This window comes from Sebastes umbrosus, chromosome 21 (genome assembly GCF_015220745.1).
Source record: "Sebastes umbrosus isolate fSebUmb1 chromosome 21, fSebUmb1.pri, whole genome shotgun sequence".
Taxonomy (NCBI): domain Eukaryota; kingdom Metazoa; phylum Chordata; class Actinopteri; order Perciformes; family Sebastidae; genus Sebastes; species Sebastes umbrosus.
Window position 1 is genome coordinate 26,400,577 of NC_051289.1, and position 15,190 is coordinate 26,415,766.

Consider the following 15,190-nt stretch of genomic DNA (forward strand, 5'->3'; position numbering starts at 1 on the left):
CTGATTTGCAAAAAGTAGCCAAAACCTCAACTTTATGCAAATGAGGAGTGGCCAACGTGACGCCCAGTCTCTCGAATTGCGCCACCACCAGAATGCATTGCACGGCTGCTTACATAGACAATGAATGGGAAGCGTGGAAAGGACGGAGGCTGTGGACACGTAGCAGGCTGCAGGACATAGCGGCTGCCCTGGCCCTTTGATTGGTGGAGCTTGTTGGGGCTGTAACTCTTATAAAAGGCACAAATGCTAATGTATTATTTGAAAAGTTAATATAAAGTATGCATCTTTTTTAAAGTGTGTCTTTTCAGAGGACAGAAAATGCCAAAATGAATAATTTTTTCAATAGAAAAACACGTTGCCATACGTGTATCTGCCTATGCACCATCCAACTGTGTTTCCAATTAAGGTGTCCTCCATCTAACCCTCTCTTGGTAGGAAAATATGTTTTTCCTCACTGGGCATGTACTTTGAACTTGAAGAAAGCTGAAATGGCTTGACGTCAGGCTGGATATTTCAGTGAGTGTAGGGCTCGCTATACGTGGCAGAGGGATGAAATGAAGGCAGCTCAACACGTTCTCCTCTGCAAAGAAGCTCAATTTGTTTTAATGAGTTAGCACCAATCAATGGTGTTATGGATGGAGAAGATGGGAGCCATGGCGGCTCAGTGTGTGGGAGAGAGAACAAGAGAGACAGGAGAGAAGGAGCATGCTAATATTTCTGAATGTGTGCACGTGTGTCTGTTAGTAATTAAAGCTCAGCCAGTGAGCGTGTGCAGCCGGAGCGAGGTAAAGTTGACCTTTCCAAGTGTGACAGTTAAAATGGCATCAGCAGCCGGCGCAACACTGAGCGAGGGGGGCTGGGGGGGTTTGTCGATGGCATCGGCTGGCCTGGAGGGTGTTTTCACTGTTGATGACGTTGGATTCTAAAGGAACACCAAAAACAAGCTTCTTCTTTTTGACTTTTGATCTCTGAACTGCATTAAGAAACATCATAAATTCAAAATAAACATATGCTTCCACTCTGGGATTGAACCAATATATTTGTTTGCTTAAATCTTGAGCAGAGTTTTTAATAAACTTCCTGTAACCCCCGGTTACCAGAATATATAAAAATAGGTGTCTAATATGAGTAATAATGTTTCAAAAAAACAATCAGAAATGATGGGTGAAATCATATTTTAAAACTATGGTTGGAGGACTTGACTCTGAAAACACTTCATAGTTAACTTTATTGCCGTTACCTATGTCCATCGAAGGGTTGAACCCGTCCCCTACGTAGTTGATGAGATTGTGACCCACAGAAAGACCTGTGGTGGTTACAATCCTGCTACCAGTGCCTAAGGAAAAGTCTCGGTGTGTTGACCGAGATGCTGTAGGCAGTAGTTGGTCAAATAATGTGAAAGCATGAGTAAATGCTAGCGTTAGCCGCGGTGGCGTTAGCCGCCATTAGTTACAGCAATTGGGAGCACTAGCTTTGTTAGCAGCACTAGTATTAGCAACCGTTAGCTGCGATAATGCTAATCATCTCTGAAACCATGAGCTGGATCAAAAGCAAGAGAGATGCTGATTACTGAGATTACTGCAGTTTAACAGAGTGGTAGGACAATCGCATTCAATTAGCCCACACATCAGAGTACGAGGAGTTGAACTGATAGCCATGGATGGAGGACTTAAACAGTAACTCAGTGAACTGAATTCTTGGATCCACCGCCGTTTTGACACTGCAGCATATGTTAAAGTGAAGTCATGTTGACATAATGTTATATCTGGGTTGTTAAGAAAACACTTGTTTATTTATTTTTTCATTCATTTATTTTTATTTATTCATTGTTTGGGTTTGTTACGAAGTTCCATTAAAGGAACTGGTCATTATTTCAGTTGGAATTAAAATTTCCCTCTAATTTTTCCCTAATTAAAGGAATCACCTGTAGACTTAAAGGCATCATAAAACAGGACTCTTAAAACCATATTAAGATAAAATAGAAATAAATAACTTAATGAGTGCCTGACTAATAACATTGAACTCAATTAGCATTCCAACTAGAAATAAAATAGGAAAACGTAAATAAAACCGATACTTACTTGACGGGTGTATTCCTGATTTAATTAAACCTGAAAGAAAGAAAATAAGTGATATTTACAAGGGAAAGAGTTTTGTTCTCTTTTGGGTGCTAATACCTTTGAAATATGAGAGAATAAATCTGTATCTTTACCTTTCAAACGTAACTGTCTTGTTTCACCTCTGTTGCCTATTTCTCCTGAGCGACTTAGAACTTCTGATACCTGGTCCACATTGATTATTTATTCTTCTCCTAATAACTACTTCTGATTGTTACATTCCACGTCAGTGTCATCCACCTCTGATATGACGCCGGTTTCCCCCGAGGCAAAATAGCCATGAGGTTAGACTTTCTTTGCATGTTTAAATTTAACCGTCTCATTAAAAAAATAAGTTTATACAATACTAATTAAATATTTTAAGAAAAATGTAATGCATAATGTTATATATTTTTTAAACAGCATAATGAGTAAATGTTTTTATTAAGAGAGGAAAGAGAGGTGAAGTCCCGCCCCTCCTGATGGACCACCATGGAACCTTATTTTGGAAAAAAAAATACGGTAGTCAACGGCGAGAGACAAATATTTTTTTGATCCCGTTGAATTGCTCCATGAATCATACAGATGATGATAGTCAGTTTAAACGATAAGTCTCAGTTTGTCGTAGTATCATTTAGTTTATTGTGAAACCGCTCAGTGAACTACATCTCTCGTCTCGCACAATATACGTCACCAACACTAGCTAGCTAGCTAACTTAGCTATGTTCCACATGCAAATGAAACATTATCTGACCTGATATGTTTTATCCAGCAACTCCTGCTCTTTATATCAGCTGGGAAGAGAAAGAAGGATCAAGCTCTTTGCTGGTGTGAGTTCATCCCAGTAGGAAACACACAGACATCGTAGCTTCAGAGAGAGAGACGTCACTAAGTGACTTTTGGGTGTGTCGTCTTATTTCAACAGCTTTAAAACAAACTGAGAGTTTCTTGACTTGCAAAAGTATCTTTTAAATTGACAAACATCATATGCACAATTCAAACAGGATCAAAAAATGATTTGTCTCTCGCCGTTGACGACCGTACATATCTTTTTTTCCAAAAATCAGGTCTCATGGGATCCACCTGAAGGGGCGGGACGCCTTTCTATTCTGAATGTATCTGTGAAACATTCACTGATGATGTATTTCATTTGTTTTCCATCAATATCTGCTCCTGGAAACTAAAGTATGCATGCTTTACTACATTATAGTTATGTTTAGGCAGCTCAAAGCACTTGGTTATTTGGGGGCGGCAGTAGCTCAGTCCATTGGGACTTGGCTTTGAAACCGAAGGGTCACCGGTTTAAGTCCCCGCATGGACCAAGTACTGAGTGTGAACTGGTCGCTGGAGAGATGCCAGTTTGCCTCTTGGGCACTGCCGAGGTGCCCTTGAGCAAGGCACCAAACCCCCAACTGCTCGGAGCGCCTGTCAGGGGCCACCCCCTCACTCTGACATCTCTCTCATTAACGCATGTATAAGTCCTGTTTGTGCATGTGTGTGTATTTCTGGCCTCTGTGTACTATGTAATATGTAAAATATAACGGAGTGAAAAAATTGAATTTCCCCCCAGATATTAATAAAGTGCCTTTTTTCTTCTTCTTCTTTTTATGATTAGGGAAAGATGGTGGTCTTAATGTAATATTGAAAAAACAGTGACATGAGACATGATGTCTTTACTGTTACAATATTTAACCAATATCACCATAATGTTAACCTGTGTTTGTGTAGCTTAAAGCTTACCACAAGCAGGGCACAGGACACTCACCTTTGTCTTAGGCATTAAAGCTCCAGCACGCTTCATGTGACAAGGTTATTCTTTTGAGTAAATATCTAATTTATGAATGGGTTTACAGTAGGGCTGTCAAGGTTAACATGACAAAAACACATTGAGGCAAATTTGTTTTAATGCCACTAATTTCTTTAAGGCATTAACGCAACTTGCGATTAAGGAATCCATCGGTACCACCATGTCATACTTGCATGTCACAAAAGAGAATAAATAACGCACCATATTTAGGCTAAATTTTGGTCGCATGTCCATTTTCAAAGGGGTCCCTTGACCTCTGTCCTCCAGATATGTGAATGTAAATGGGTTCTATGGGTACCCACGAGTCTCCCCTTTACAGACATGCCCACTTTATGATAATCACACGCACAATCATGGGATAAATCATGAATTAATCAATTGAAAGCCCTAGCGCAGTTATGGAAATATATTTGGTTCAAAGCTAAAATGGTAAGATCTGAACTTAGTCAAAGATATCAGTGGTTCATGGTGACAAAGTATATTGTTGTCTAAAGATGAGGCTGTCTTTTGTCTGTTTAAATGTCCAATGTTTATGTACACCTGACACAGCAGAACATTGTTAGAAGAGCAGCACGTGTAAGGGAGGTGGTCGGAGGGGATGGATGGGTGAACAATGACTTTGGGAGATCGCTGTTCATTTAAATTTTTTGACCCGACAGTAAATTGTTTTACTCCCACCATCACTGCCATCTTGTACTAACCAAATCAATATAATCAGGATCATTCAAATCAATGTTGTAATGCTTTTAGAAGGCACTGACAAACAATGTGGATAGGCAGCCTAGTATCACCAACTATTACGCTCATATTGGATGATTTACAGCTGATTTATGTCCAGTGCCAACGTTCAGTGTCAATGCACGGAAGAGTAAATGGTAAAGAGACTTTCAATAATATATAGAACTCTTCTCGCCGCTCTGGTATATAAAGCCTTTTTGAAGCCTTGATCACAATTCATTCTGTGACAGCTCAATGACCAAACCATATACTGTATATGAGGCTCTATGAGTCACGATGAAGACCACACAGAATCTGATACAGACAAAGAGACAACTGATGTCCTTTTTGTGACTAATAAAATCACTCGGCTGTGCTCAGACGGTAGAGCAGGTCGTCCAATAATTGGGAGATCGATGTTACCGTGGATGCCTTACACAACAGATGTTATTTTGTATCACTATTAAAAAATTGGAAATGGTTTCAAAACAAATGTCATTGTTAACTTGTGACACAAAAGGCCTTTCCCATCTCCAAGTTTGTACCGACTCGATTCCTTTCCTTGACTCCTCTCTCCTCGCGCCTTAGTCCCGCCCACGGGAGATGCGAGCGGAGGAGGCGAGGAAGAGATGCGAGGAGAGAGGAAGTGAGGAAATATGGTTTTAGAGACATGAGACGTCTTTTCCACTGAAGCGTCACATGAAGCGTATGAATGACATGTCAATTTGTAAGTCATTTTGTGCGCAATAACAACGCTGTTGCTTTAGGCGTGTCATTTGACATCAGTCTGTACTGACCGCAATATAAACGCATCTGTGTGAATATGCTATGCTCAGAGCTAGTGACATACAGTAGAATAAATATCAGTCCCAAAGTGTTATTCAGTTATTTTTAAGTTATGTCAGTGACATTTGTGACGTGTTTTCTGTATTTATGTTGCATTGTTTACGTACATACTTTACTTAGTTTATTTTCTTATTTGAAGCCCGACCCTGATGTTTTTCCTGAACCTAACTAAGTGGTTTTGTTGCCTAAACATAACAGCGACTGTTTCACTGTAACAACGTGGCATAAAATGTTCTTCAAATGTCATGGTATTTATAAGCATACCCATGTCATCAGTTTGTGTCAACACCCGGAAATTAAAAAGAACACGTGTTTGCCTTTGCTGTTTAAACCTATGCAACTAACATACATTTTCATTGCCTAAATAACATCCATCCACACAGTAACTATACCCACTTATCCTTGATGGTGCCGATCCCAGCTAACACAGGGTGAGAGGCATCCACCCTGGACAGGTCGGCAGCTCTTCACAGACAGACAACCATTCACACTCACATTTACACCATTCGCCAGCCTAACCTGCATGTCTTTAGAGTGTGTGGGGGGGGGGGGGGGACCCATGTAGGCACACAGAGAACATGCAAACTCCAGGCTCCATCCGATCGGTAGGTTGTGAATAATTCAGCGTGTATAAAAGTAATTGCCAGCAGGCTGATTAGGTGAAGGCTTCCGTTCTAACCACATGCATGAACAGACTGTCAGTGTGGGAATTTGTGAACATGCTTAAGGCACATTTTTTTCTGAATACAAATAGTCAAACCTTGGCTCTCCTGTCTATTGAATGTGGAATATGAGACTTTTGACATGTGCTGGTTATTTCAGTCATATTATGAAAGGGTGTCATGTACTTGTCATTCCCTGGTCTTCACTGTCTAATTCTAATTTACATTTTACATTCAGGAGCAGCCAGAGTGTACAGAGGAAGCTCCGATTCTTGGATCAATAGCATTATAAGGATCAGGTGTACAATACATTACAGTTTTACTATAGGATGATCTCCTTTAGTACTAAACACCTATTTCGACTTTTCAGTTTGATGCAAACCATAATTACAGGCGGGAAATCTCCCCCGGAGCACGGTCTGGACCAAACAGCCGAACCTTGGTCCGACGGTCATCTCTAATGTGAAACAATGCTTTGGATCTTTCGAACAAATTAACTCATAAAACTCATAAAAATGCCCACACTTTCCAGGTATTTTCAGAGAGGACGAGAGAGAGAGAGGGGATATGTGAGGATGAGAGCGCAATGCCACCTGAAGTTAAAGAAACTGTGACAGCAGTATACAAAGGTGAGCTATGCTATTAGAAAAGGTGGACCAATGAGAAGGACAAATTTCCGTTTTATGATGACCTGGTTAGCATTCTGGGAGAATGATGCAGTAATGTTAAAAAGGGTCATGTTGTCTCAGCAGATTATCTCTCTGCCCTTTTCAGAGGAGGCTCTTTCCCTCTCCTCTCCTCTTCCCTCTCCTCTTCCCTTTCCTCTTCCCTTGCCTCTTCCCTCTCCTCTTCTCTCTCCTCTTCCCTCTCCTCTTCCCTCTCCTCTTCCCTCGCCACTCTGCTGCTTTGTAGACGGATTGTGAGTGTCACTGGCCAGCTGGCGAGTGAGCTACGGCCACGGGCGATTGTGGAGCTTTTCAACTCCAAAAAGGCAGATAAACACAGGCTCCTGTTAATTTATAATTGACATTTACAGTAAGTTCTTCATCTTCATCTTCATCTTCAACCTCTTATCCGGGGTTGGGTCTCGAGGGCAACAGCTCCAGCAGGGGACCCCAAACTTCCCTTTCCCGGGCCACATTAACCAGCTCTGACTGGGGGATCCCGAGGCGTTCCCAGGCCAGTGTGGAGATATAATCTCTCCACCTAGTCCTGGGTCTTCCCCGTGGCCTCCTCCCAGCTGGTCGTGCCTGGAACACCTCCCTAGGGAGGCGCCCAGGGGGATTGGTGACAAAGCGCAGCCCTGGCAGAGGCCAATCCCCGCCGGAAACAAGTCCGACTTACTGCCGAAAACCCGAACACAGCTCGCGCTTTGGGCGTACAGAGATTGGATGGCCCTAAGAAGTGCCCCCCTCACCCCAAACTACCGCAGCACCCTCTACAGTATCTCCCGGGGGACCCGGTCATACGCCTTCTCCAAGTCCACAAAACACATGTAGACTGGATAGGCATACTCCCAGGCCCCCTCCAGGATCCTTGCGAGAGTGAAGAGCTGGTCCGTTGTTCCACGGCCAGGACGGAATCCGCATTGTTCCTCTTCGATCCAAGGTTCGACTATTGGCCAAACCCTCCTTTCCAGCACCTTGGAGTAGACTTTACCAGGGAGGCTTAGTAGTGTGATACCTCTGTAATTGGCACACACTCTCTGGTCCCCCTTTTTGAACAGGGGAACCACCACCCCGGTCTGCCACTCCTTAGGCACTGTCATCAACTTCCACGCAATGTGGAAGAGACATGTCATCCAAGACAGCCACTCGACACCCAGAGCCTTCAGCATTTCTGGACGGATCTCATCAATCCCTGGGGCTTTGCCACTGTAAAGCTGTTTGACTACCTCAGTGACTTCCACCAGGGAAATTGATGATGGTCCCCCATCAGCTTCTAGCTCTGCCTCTACAATAGAGGGTGTATTAGTTGGATTCCGGAGTTCCTCAAAATGCTCCCTCCACCGCCCGATTTCCTCCTTAGTTGAGGTCAACAGTTTCCCATCCTTACTGTACACAGCTTGGATGGTTCCCCGTGTCCCCCTCCTGAGGTGCCGGACGGTTTTCCAGAAACACCTTGGTGCCGACCGAAAGTCCTTCTCCATGGCTGCTCCGAACTCCTCCCACACCCGCTGCTTTGCCTTCTTCACGGCAGTGGCTGCTGCCCTTCGGGTCTGTCGGTACCTTGCAACTGCTTCCGCAGTCCTCCAAGATAATATATCCCGTAAGGCCTCCTTCTTCAGTCGGACGGCTTCCCTGATCACCAGTGTCCACCACGGTGTTCGAGGGTTGCCGCCCCTTGAGGCACCTAAGACCTTTAGACTACAGCTTACAGTAAGTTATGATATTTAAACAAACTATCCGTCAACAAGGAAATAAAAGCCCCCCGTCTACAGACCGGTCTCTAGAGAGCTCCAGCAGCTCATAGCAGTCTGTGAGCGTTTCTACCCGGCTAGAGAGATAACGACCCCGGCAGGCGCTAGCTAGCTGTCACGGCAGTTTGTGGAGCTTCTAAACTCCGAAAATGGTGGAGCAAATGTTCGATTTGCCATCTAACTTCATAAAACTGCCAATATTCAATATCTACACAGTTGATTTCTCACCTGAAAAATGTTCAGAAGTCAGTTTAGTGATGAAATAGCTACGAAAAATAAAAAAAAACAGCCGTTTTTGGCTGCTGTTGTTGTTCCAGCGCTTTGCATTGTGGGATACAGTAGGCGAGGTAGACTGGTTTGATGCATACTGGAGATTTTTTCCGCATCAGTATGACATCCAGGTACTTTTGGCATACTGGAGATTTTGCTTTTGTTCACATACTACATACTACATGCTACATTTTGACCAAATCAGTATGTACTACCAGTATAGTATGAGGTTTAGAATACAGCCTTTGGAAGGGGAGCCAAATCTGAATGGCTTGTTGAATCACATGTTTTCTGATCCAGGCAGCCCACAAAAAAAAACTGGCTTTCCTAGCTAGATTGACAATAAGGGGGTTTCTGAAATGTTAGGATGAATGATTTAATTTGAGCAAAGCATGAAAATGTATTCTTTATGAACCGACCTTAAGAACGGATCAAATAATCTCAGTCAAGGTCCACTGACTAACTTTTTTCTGGGATTTTCCAACTGCATGTCATGGTCTTAGTATTGTGTATGTATTAGCTCAGTTTTGTCACCATGTGACCAAAGTTTCATCCAGAAAAAAGCTGGTAAGTGGAACTTCATTTACATTTTTTAAGCCTTTTCAATATGCCGTAATGGTTTATTTAATTGGTTGTAAAATTCTTCTTGGTGTGGTCTTTTTAAATTAAACCGCTATAACGTTTGTACGTATTGTCACATTGCAACCAAATGTTGATGACGGATGTACACATCTACTCCAAACGATCCTGCTGTGGGATATTTCAGCTTTACTTTACATCAAACTGGATGATCAGTGAAACCGGTCCAAAACCAGAATCCAAACAGCACATCCATTCACTTTTTTAATCCCCTAGAGGATTCAGATTTAGGCAAACAAAAGATGATTGCTTACCAAGCTCGATGACTCACCTCCTACTGCTGCTCATCCACATTACCCTTCTGTTTCCAAGGACCGATGCAAGCTTAGAGTGTCCATTATGGTGTCTTTGGGGACACAGCTCTGTCGAAGCCATGAACATTTGATGGGGACATTAGCGAAAGGCAACACGTCATTACATGACCATTTACACATAATCACCCACTTAAGAAGACCCCATAGGACAGAACCGCATAGCATGGGCCATTTACACACCCCGTGTGTGTCTGCATGTGTGTGTGAGGACGCTGATGTGTGTGTGTGTGTGTGCACGGATGCGTGTTTGCGCATATGTTCTGGCCTAATAGTCCATCTGACACATGCCTTATGGTGATGTTCAGAAATAACCATCAAAATGACCCATGTGCCTTCTCTTTCATGGCAACACACTCCGGCACTGTTCTGTCTTTCTGTCGCCTGCCTGGCTCACACACACACACACACACACACACACGCACACACACGCACACACACACACACACACACACACACACACACACACACATCACGCCTCTCCATATGCATGTCTACTATATTTACCAGTGAAGGGAATGAGTGCAGTCAGTGTGTGCTACTCTGAGATGATACACTGCTCTCCACAATCCATGGCAGCTTAGTCTGAGGGGGGAAAGCTCTCTCACCTGTATGCATTCTATTTAAAAGATGTTTTGTTTGAGGCATCACTAATATTTGTCAGTAGCTAGTCAAGTAATTAGGTCCAATATTTCAACTTATTTTGGTATATTTAAATGGTAAATGGTCAAATCTGAAACTTGTCACCAACAATGACAGTCGGTGTGTTCGCCTGCCTGATTAGTTTGGTTAATTGGTTCAAAAATGCCAATCTAACCGTGGTGCTGCCAACCAGGGGTTTTGGGGCCAGGGATCCGTTACAGGGGAGAAAATTCCCCAAGGATCCCCTCATAGGCCTAATGTAACAACTAATCGCAATCGACAATTATAATCTATACTTTTACCCATTGGAATTATTTCTATTCTAAAACTTTTCATGTTTGCAAGTCAAATGTATTTCTATAGCAAATTTAAAACAACATGAGCTGACCAAAGTGCTTTACAGACATAGGCAGAATAAAAACAGGTCAACAGAGCAGACAACAAAACACACTTATCCACAGACAGAGACCAAGATAAAATCCATAAGTAAAAGACTGTTATGAGCATTATAAAAGGCCAATTAGTAATTACAATTTAAGTACAAGAGAAGAGGTGGGTCTTGAGCTGTGCTTTGAAAGACTCCATAGAGGGAGCAGATTTGATGTGGTGAGGCAGTTTGTTCCACAGACTGGGGCTCGCAACTGAGAAGGCGCGGTCACCCCTGAGCTTCAACCGAGTCCGAGGGACGACCAGAAGTGACTGGTCGGAAGACCTGAGTGACCTAGGTGGGGTATAGGGAGTTAAAAGGACAGATAGGTAGGAGGGAGCTGATCCATGAAGTGCTTTATAGACAAATAGTAAAGTCTTAAAATTAACTCTAAAATTGACAGGAAGCCAGTGGAGGGAAGCGAGTACGGGGGAAATGGGCTCACGTTTCCAGGAACCAGTTAAAAAGCTTGCAGCAGCATTCTGCACATACTGCAGGCGTGACAGTGAAGACTGACTGACTCCCATGTAGAGGGAGGTACAGTAGTCAAGGCGAGTAGTAATAAAAACATGGATTACTGTTTCACAGTGTCGGAAAGATAAAAAAGGTTTTACTTTAGTTAGGCTTCACAGTTGGAAGAAGCTGCCTCTCACCATGGAGTTTATCTGTTTACCAAACTTCAAAGCAGAATCAAAAAGCTTTTCACAAAGAAAGCTGGTGGATTCGGGGGGCCAAAGAGAACCGCCTAAGTTCTCAGTTTCGTTTAACACCAGGACGTTTTGGGACATCCAGCCTTTAATGTCCTGGAGACAGTCAAACAGAGGATGTAAAGACAAAGAGCTGGAACTTTTTAATGGTACATATAGCTGGGTATCGCCCGCAAAACAATGGAAGGAGATGTTGAGCCTCCGAATGAGGGGTCCCCGACCTAACCTAGATAGTCTACTTCAGACCTGTTTCATAGTGATAAACAGAAACACATTTCAATTTGAAGAGACCGTCTGAAAGAGGGTCTCACTTCCAAGCAGGCTCTGGTGCTGTTCCTTTGTGGTCTAAAAGCAAACGTACAAACCATGGGGATGTTTTGATAGTAGATGTGTGATGTTTAGCATGATTTCTAAAGCTAAACTACTATTAAATCCATCTGTTGATCGTGAACTGTTCAGGAACAGTTCGATCAGACATTGTGTTTGAATCCAACCCAACTCTACCAAGGATAGTCATTAGTGTCAGAACAAACACCAAAAATATTCTGTCTTGGAACGCCCATTTGAATTTTGTTTGCACTAGGACCTCTGGGTGTTTGGGGTTGGACAGAGGGTAATGTTATTTTATCATGCTGTGATAGAGAGTATATTATGTTACGGAATCTCAGCTTTATCAGTTTATGTAGCCTGGATTAAGATCTCGCTCTCCCCAAGGAGAGAACTAACTAAACTCATCCAGAGCACGATGCTGGGCAGCTCTGGATAAGCTAAAAAAAAACGTGACACTGATGGAAAAAGAGGGACAGAAGGCTCAATATCTGATTGGCCTCACAATGACCTGAGAGTTGTAATCTTATACTCACATTCCAGAAGTCATGAATTGCACCAGCACACACACAATGGAGCTACTCCAAACCAGGAACTCAAGGGGGCTGATTTTGCATTTAGAGTATTTAGAGTAACATGTATGTTAAGTAAAAGTCTTGATTAAAGGAAAGGGAAACAACAGGAAAACCCTGTCTCAACCAAACTCTACAGGGCATGTGGGGAGGTGGAGGTGTTAACAGTCATCCCTCCTAGGGATGCGGGGGGTCTGATACTGTGCTCGTGTACTCGTACTTGCAAAACGGCTCCGATACAACGGCACCGATAGCACTTTACGGAAGTGTGATGTTAACCTCTCGTCACCATCTTTCAGGTCCTATCGCACGCACTCACGCTCCACCTACCCGACGGTGCGGGCGAGAATTCCACCTCAGCCGGTGCGCGCCGGCCCTCACTTTCATTGCGCCACGGGGTTTTGCTTGCATCCTCTGACGTGCGCGTGCATTAGACTCCTTGGTACGTGTTTCAAGCCCCGAGCCTTTCCAAGCCGACCTAGAGCCGGTCACGGCGCAACGCCTCATATGCGGGACTCCCCAGCCTGCCGTGTGTCGCTCACACCTTCCAGCTGGCTGTTAACGAGGGTCTTTTGGCGCATAGAAGTACTCGTATCGGTACTCGGTATCGACGAGTACCCAAATGTAAGTACTTGTTCTTGTACTCGGTCTGAAGAAAAGCTGTATCGGTGCATCCCTAATCCTTCCTCTCTGCATCCCTCAGTGAAGAAGATAAGGAGGTGTCTGGGTGCATCAATTGTACCCCTTTAATGCCTGTTCATTTCTGTGCATACTTGTACACTCTTAGAAATAAGGGTTCCAAACGGGTTCGTCCTGACGGGCTGATGTTCAACCAATAACCACTGGCTTGCAAGAATCCTTTTTTGAAAGAAGGGTTTTTCAAGGGTTCCTTGTAAAACAACCCGTTCTCACTCCAAACTCGTCAAATACCGCCGTTTGGTCAGCGCCCCTCGGCATTGGGAACTGAATCATGGAGTCACCCTTTAGCAACAGTATGTACTAAAGGGTGACTTATTTTCTAACGTCAGTCTTCAGTCACATGACTTGTCGGTATCGTCATTCCCGTGAGTTGTTAGTCATTGTTTGCAACCTTTAGATTATATGACTGAATAATTAATTGTGCTGTCCAATTTCCCTCTATCAGGGTGGTAATCTGTAAATAAGTTAACGTTATGTTAAAATCTATTATTTAAAGTTAAACTTTCATTTTCGATAGCCAAAGTACAGTGCAGACATTCTACAACAAATTAAATATGAAATGATTAATCAGTCAATTACGCTACAGTTAAAATTACAAATAAACAGACTGGTCCACACAGCAATGAAAGCGATGTAAGTGAAGCTGCATCCTTATACACAAATGCTCTTGGAGAAGTTCAACAGGCTAAAACTGCTGCTCCCATCAGGTAGGCACTATAGGGTTCCAATTAAATACAGGAGAAAATGCCTGAATAGAAATAAAAACTATTTCATCCCTCTATCAGTGAAAGAGGGGGTGAAATGAGGGGCTGTGTTACACATATTTCAATGCACTTTATGTCGATACTAGTCTGTATTATGCACTTTACGTTTGTTACTGCACTATAATTGTATGTTTGTTTGTTTTTTATGTGGCAGCCTTTATGTCCAAGACAAATTTCCCTCAGGACAAATAAAGTAATGTTGATCTTGAATAAGACTCCAGGACGTCACAGCACCCGGCTGCTGTTCACCAAGAAACAGTTATAGCATGCAACTTTCTAATAGGAATCCTTCCCCCGGTTTCAATGGTTGCCATAGTCACACAGTGAGTTCTGGTGGCATTTTAAAGTGGAGCCGTCATAAACTCAGACAGTTGTGGCAAATAGGCATACATGTTCCTTCTACAGTATAATCTATGGCAATGGTAGGTTATGGATCAGAAAACAGGATCCATGCATAGGTAGCTCCCAGCTATTTGAATGAAGCAACATTGTGAAGGCATTTTAAAGTCGCCATCACAAAGCAGAGCAGGCAGTATGTGGACACAGACACATCACCACTCAGGTGCTCCTGATGTGCTTGATTGGAAGTCAATCAGGTCACACAGCTGGACCAATCAGGGGAGGCAGAACACTCCTCTAAAATACAACACTGAAAGTATCAGGTCATTGTTGCACAAGCACTAATCTATCACATCACAGGTTAAGTTCAAACATTAGAAGTTACAAATCTGCAAAGTTATTTATCATTTAAAATCATTATATAGAAAAATAGATGTATTTGTTTGCCAATCTACTCACTGGACCAATCAGAGCAGGGCTGGACAACACTGTCTGTCCCCCAGAGAGGGGACCAAATATGTCTCTATGAAACAGAACAACTAGAGACAACAAAATGACTAATATACAAACACATTAAATCCAACACATAAGGGATTAAGACATATATATAGAGACATATACTGTATATATCATAAACCACAAATCATCCAGAAAAAATATGAAGGTGTGTACCTCACAGCTTTTTTCTCAGTGGTAGGTAACGGCCCACAGATCAAGTCTGACCCTCCAGCAAAATAATTTAAAGATTTTAGGTTAAATAAATGTCTGTTAAGTCACTATCCACCGCTGAATGAGGTAACACAATGGTGATTGAGCCACTGATTGAAAGTATTGCAATATTTATATATTTGCAGAATTAAGAACTGGGTGTCTGTGGTGACATTCACAGAAAGAAATGCTGTATTAAGTTACGTTAATGCAAACCGAACATTTCCTATTGCTGCAG